Raw genomic sequence first — 6,616 nt, 5'->3', positions numbered from 1 at the left:
AGATAGTTTGCGCCCTTTAGCAAGAGTAATCAATATCGTCTTTGAACCAATATAATAACACATATAGAGATAGGTAGAGAAAGGAAAGGAGAAAACAGTTAGCGTATTTTAGCAAGAATTATCAATATCGTCTTTGAACCAATATAATAACACATAGAGATAGGTAGAGAAAGAAAAGGGGAAGATATTTTGCGTGCTTTAGCAAGAATTATCAATATCGTCTTTAAACCAATATAATAACACATATAGAGATAGGTAGAGAAAGGAAAGGAGAAAACAGTTAGCGTGATTTAGCAAGAATTATCAATATCCTCTTTGAACTAATATAATAACACACACAGAGATAGGTAGAGAAAGGAAAGGAGAAAACAGTTAGCGTATTTTAGCAAGAATTATCAATATCGTCTTTGAACCAATATAATAACACATATAGAGATAGGTAGAGGTAGAAAAGGAGAAAACAGTTAGCGTACTTTAGCAAGAATTATTAATATCCTCTTTGAACCAGTATACTAACACAGATATATAGAGAGAAATCGAGATAATAATTGCCGTGTTTTAGCAGGAATTATCAATATCCTGTTTGAACCAATGTAATAATGCGTCGTTATATTCTTTCACCCTCTTCTGCTCGCGCTCTCAGTCCACTCGTGTCATCCATAAACGCCGGATTGATTGATTGATTATTGGGGCGTTCATTGCTTGGTCATATGGCGCCGAACCTACTGATAAACTATATAAAACCGGTAAAAAAGAACTAAAACATGATAAAAAAACAACACTAATAAAACTATATGAAAACTTAAATTAAAAACGTGATGAGAACAACACTAATAAACATAAACGCCGGAAAAGACAGGACTCGCATCCCAGACAACCGGTGGATCGCCTATGCACGGCAGGGGTGATATGCGCATCGCTTTCGAATTTTTACTTCCGATCCAATACTGCTTCCATTTTTCCACGAACTCCCTGATTCTTTGATGAAGTTTCCCCTCTCTCTCGACAGGGTGTTTCAGGCTTTCAATACTATATGCAAAAGACTCTTGTATGTATGTATGTATGTATGTATGAATGTATGTTTCTACCTGTGTGTGTATTTTTTTTTTACAGTAAAGCAACTATAGGGCAAAACAAAATGAGAAAAAAAAGCCTGCTAATCATTTTTCCTATATAACGAAGCATAGAGGGTATAGAGGAGTGTGTTTCTACCTGTATGTGTGTGTTTGTGCGTGTGTGTGTGTGTGTCTGTGTGTGTGTGTGTGTGTGTGTGTGTGTGAGTGTGTGTGTGATCTTTCTTTCGCTAAGGTTCATCGTGTGACTATTCCGAGTTCTTACGTTCAAGCTTTCACTATTTGCCTTTTCCAAGTTAAACACACAAGTTACCCGTGTGCATGTGTGCATGTGCAAAGTTAAGTCGCTAAAAAAAATTGCGAACATCCTCGAACATGTGTGGAATCGTCTTCAAAGTTAGTTATATGATTTTGCTTTCTATTTTTATACTTCAACGACTATGCTTGTGTGTGCGTGGGTGTGTGTGGGTGTGTGTGGGTGTGGGTGGGAGGGGGTGGGAGGGAGAACCTGTGTTTGTGTGTGTGTGTGTGTGTGTGTGTGTGTGTGTGTGTGTGTGTGGGTGGGAGGGGGTGAGAGTGAGAACCTGTGTTTGTGTGTGTGTGTGTGTGTGTGTGTGTGTGTGTGTGTGTGTGTGTGTGTGTGTGTGTGTGAACTTTCCTGCGAAGAACGTCAAACTAGTGTGAAAATGTCTTACTTTTATCTATTTTTTCTTCTCTCTCTCTCTCTCTCTCTCTCTCTCTCTCTCTCTCTCTCTCTCTCTCTCTCTCTCTCTCTCTCTCTCTCTCTCTCTCTCTCTCTCTTTGTGCTTTGAAAGGCGATGACGCTTCTCTTAGCCAATGAGGACTTTCGAGGATGCCTCACAGATGGCGCAAGATGACTCCTTCAGTTCATGACGCAATTACGCACGTGGAGATCTCTTTTCTCTCTCTCTCTCTCTCTCTCTCTCTCTCTCTCTCTCTCTCTCTCTCTCTCTCTCTCTCTCTCTCTCTCTCTCTCTCTCTCTCTCTCTCTCTCTCATTCCTATTGAGTCCTGTGCTGATTTCTCCTTTGGTGCGATTCAATGCGGTATGATTTTAAATTTAGCATTCGGTTCTAATAAGTGTCCTAGAAACTTAATATGCATCCGTTTTATTTATAGATTTTTTTTATAATTATTCGATCTTTCTTTTTGATTTCCACTATTTTTGTTTTCTATTTCAGTACGTTCATCTTTATTTATATATTTTTTGGTAATAAGATGTATGATGTTTTCTTTATTGTCTATCACAGCCTCGTTTTTATTTTGTTTTGTGTATTTCATTTTCCTCAAACATTTCAGTGCTTTTTTTTCTTTATTCCTTTTTTTTTGTGTGTGTATTAAGGGGCGTGACGTGTCCCTTATTGTTTTCTATTACATCCGAGCTCGTTCTTTTTATTTTACTTTGTGTATTTTGTGTATTTAATTTTCTTTAAACATATTGGTTATTTTCTCCTCGTATTTTTTTTTTTATTAGAAACTCGAAGCTATTTATTGTTTTCTACCACTCTTCTTATTCTGTGTTGCATATTTCCACTCTTTTTCTTTTTACATTCCTGCACTTTTTCTTCATTTACACTTTTCGAAGCAGGATGAAGATGACTTTCTTTAAAAACATCAATATCTACTTCCCACTTTTACTTCCTTTTTTTTTACCTCTACTTATTATATTGTTTTTACTAGAACATAAGAACGTAAGGAGTCTGCAAGAGGCCGGTAGGATTATGCAGGGCAGCTCCTGTGAAACTAACCCCACCTAACATCACCATCCACGCATTTATTTAATCTTTTATCAAATGTGTCTATCGTATTGGCACTCACAACATGACTGCCAAGCCTGTTCCACTCATCCACCACTCTGTTCGTAACATAAAAAGGCAGGGAACAGAAAGGCTGTCTGCTCATAACGAGGCTGTGCGCTTTACTGGTTTAATCAGATCGACCTGCAGAGTTGATTAAAACACTGGCTGTACGTGCGTTAGGGTAGGTTTGAAGGAAATAGAGGAGGAGCAGGAGGAGGAGGAGGAGGAGGAGGAGGAGGAAGAGGAAAAAGAGATCGATGAAAAGGAGGAAGAGGAGGAGGGGTCTTCCACAGGACGTGTTCAGCAAGCCTCCACTTCCACCTACAAACAACTCTTAATGCTCCGGTCACAAACCTTCATGTTTTTCTATTTCCTTAGACAAAACTCCTAAAAGTTTTCTCTTTTGTCTAGGAGGCTGTGCTGGGCCGTGGGAGCGAAGGGCCTCTAGTCCAAGCAGCACTCGGCACGCGGGGCCGCTACAGGGGAAGGCGAGACCCTGCACTAGCTTGAGGGTGCTTCTCCGGCCTAGTACTGATCCCTGGCGGCCTCAACGCGTGGCGCCCCGACGCTGCTCCTGCTGAAGAAGGCTTTGTACAAGACCCCGACGAATGCTCCCTCCGTTAACAGCGAACTTCGTGACGGATCAATCCTCCGACACTCTGAATAAACAACTTCTTGACGTTTCCTCAATCCGGCACTTTAAATAACGAACTGACTGACTGACTGACAGCGTGACGGATCCTCCCTCCGCCACTCTTGACTGACTGACCGACTGACTGACTGAATGACGGATCCTCCCTCCGCCACTCTTGACTGACTGACTGACTGAATGACGGATCCTCCCTCCGCCATACTTGACTGACTTGACTGACTGACTGACAGCGTGACGGATCCTCCCTCCGCCACTCACGACTGATTTGACTGACTGAATGACGGATCCTCCCTCCGCCACTCTTGACTGATTTGACTGACTGAATGACGGATCCTCCCTCCGCCATACTTGACTGACTTGACTGACTGACTGACAGCGTGACGGATCCTCCCTCCGCCACGCTTGACTGACGTGACTGACTGACTGAATGACGGATCCTCCCTCCGCCACTCTTGACTGATTTGACTGACTGAATGACGGATCCTCCCTCCGCCACTCTTGACTGATTTGACTGACCGACTGACTGAATGACGGATCCTCCCTCCGCCACTCTTGACTGACTTGACTGACCGACTGACTGAATGACGGATCCTCCCTCCGCCACTCTTGACTGACTTGACTGACCGACTGACGGATCCTCCCTCCGCCACTCTTGACTGACTTGACTGACCGACTGACTGAATGACGGATCCTCCCTCCGCCACTCTTGACTGACTTGACTGACCGACTGACTGAATGACGGATCCTCCCTCCACCACTCTTGACTGACTTGACTGACTGACTGACAGACTGACGGATCCTCCCTCCGCCACTCTTGACTGACTTGACTGACCGACTGACTGAATGACGGATCCTCCCTCCGCCACTCTTGACTGACTTGACTGACCGACTGACTGAATGACGGATCCTCCCTCCACCACTCTTGACTGACTTGACTGACTGACTGACGGATTATCCCCCGTCACTTGACCGACTGACAGACTGACGGATTATCCCCCGTCACTTGACCGACTGACACATTGACGGGTTATCCCCCGCAAATTTCTCTCATTACTTACGTTTCTTATACTGAACATGTATTACTGATATCGCTTGGCCGGGCTTTGCAGCGAGCGAATGAGCGAGCTGCGTTATTTTCTCTATATACACTTTTTGAAGGACTCTACAGAAGCTTCCCTTTCTTATTTTTTCCATCTATTTCCCTAGTTCTACGTCTTCCCGTCAGAACGCATGGAAATGAATGGGCAAAACAATCACTCAACAATAGTATTACGAGCTTATACTTTCCTTTCTTAAAACTTCCATCTATTGCCAGGCTTCCTTTCAGAACGTATTAAAAAAAAGGTCGAAGCAATCACACTACAAAGGGATTAAGAGCTTGAACTTTCCTTTCTTAAAACTTCCATCTATTGCCAGGCTTCCTTTCAGAACGTATTAAGAAAAAGGTCGAAGCAATCACAACACGAAGCGATTACGAGCTTAAAATCAATGCTGCCTCACCATGATACCTTACTGACATTTCCTTATCAGAGTACCCACCACCACCACCACCACCATGGCTACTAATCCCCTTACTAACACCACCCCTATCAGCACCACTATCACCACCACCGCCTCCACCACCACCACATAGCCATTTCCGGTGAGCCCCTAAGACCGTAAATCCTGCACAATATGTCTGAGTGATAACCTTAATTAGAAAGCCTGACGGTGTTCTCATCTCTTCATCCTTATCAAATGACTTACGGATTCACTTCTTTTTCCGTTAGTGAGGATACGTTGAAAGTGGTCGGTAAGTGAGGTGGTAGTGGGATTTAAGTAAGAAAAGGAAGCTTAGGACGATGAACTGATTTAAGTAGTTGGGTTAAAATGTAGGTCATGGTTATCGGCAAAATCAGGATAATTGTGGAACTAGATTTACTTTTTTTTTGTTTGTTTGTTTGAAGTGAGAGTGGGCAAATATTTAAGTGAGAAAAGGAAGGTCAAGCCGATGTACTGATTAAAGTAGACGGGTTAGTTTTTTTTCTTTCTTTTTTTCTTTCTTTTTTCTTTCTTTTTCTTTCTTTCCATTTCTTTCGTTCTCTCTCTCTCTCTCTCTCTCTCTCTCTCTCTCTCTCTCTCTCATGATTTGGTTATCGGCAAAATCAGGACAAGTCTAGATTTTATTTTTTTATTTGTTTTCTATTTTTTTCCAGGTGTTTTGAAAGTATGTTTAATCTTATCATTGGCTTCATCACGACAGCTGGAACTAGACTTACTGTTTCTTGGTTTGTTTTTTGGATCTTTTTTTCTCTCTTTGGCGTATGGTTAGGTTAGGTTATAAGAATTTTTTAATATATATTTTGCTCCTTTTCTGCTCTCTTTCACTTTAAAAAAAATCTCTCTCATAACTAGATTTACTCTTATATTTGTTTTTAAATTATTTTTTTCTCTCAAGTGTTTGATTAGGTTTCGTTGTAAGCATTTCTTTACATATATTTTGCTCGTTTTCTGGTCTGTCTCACCTTCACAAATTCCCCTCTCATATATGTACAAATACTTTATCATTATTTTTTACATCATCTTTTCTCTGACGTTCTTCTCTACCGTATCACTATTAATGTTAGTCGTGTACAAAGACTATATTATATCACTATTTTTGCATCATCATTTCTCTGGCGTCTTTTCCTATCACCATCACCGGGACTATCACCATCATACCCGCCACCACCACCATCACTCTCATCAACATTATCACAGCCACCATCATCAGCATCACAACTACCATCATCACCTCTCTCACCATCATTACCCTCTCATATATGTAGCAAAGACTGTATCCTATCATTACTAATTACTTCATCTTTTTTCTGGCATTCTTCTTTAATCTATCACTATTTATGTTAAACATGCACAAAGACTATATCACTATTTTTGCATCATTATCTCTCTGGCGTCTTTCCCTTTCACCATCACCATCATCACTATCATCAACATTATCACAGCCACCATCATCATCATCAAAACTCATCAACACCACAACATTTGACTCCTCTTTCGGCCACCTCTTTGGATTCTTTTTAGGAGCAGCGA

General features: G+C 41.5%; 1 long non-coding RNA gene across 1 annotated transcript; it reads right to left on the bottom strand.

Moving 5' to 3' along the window:
• Positions 1-2,762: 2,762 nt before the first annotated feature.
• On the bottom strand, positions 2,763-4,693 carry LOC127002271 (uncharacterized). Its single transcript, XR_007755938.1, has 3 exons — positions 4,160-4,693; positions 3,756-3,863; positions 2,763-3,611 (listed from the first exon to the last, which is right to left on the bottom strand). It is a non-coding gene; the product is annotated as an uncharacterized LOC127002271 (long non-coding RNA).
• Positions 4,694-6,616: the final 1,923 nt, after the last annotated feature.

This window comes from Eriocheir sinensis, chromosome 22 (genome assembly GCF_024679095.1).
Source record: "Eriocheir sinensis breed Jianghai 21 chromosome 22, ASM2467909v1, whole genome shotgun sequence".
NCBI lineage: Eukaryota > Metazoa > Arthropoda > Malacostraca > Decapoda > Varunidae > Eriocheir > Eriocheir sinensis.
Note: the sequence above shows the minus strand (reverse complement) of the source record. Positions and strands in the feature narration are given on the sequence as shown.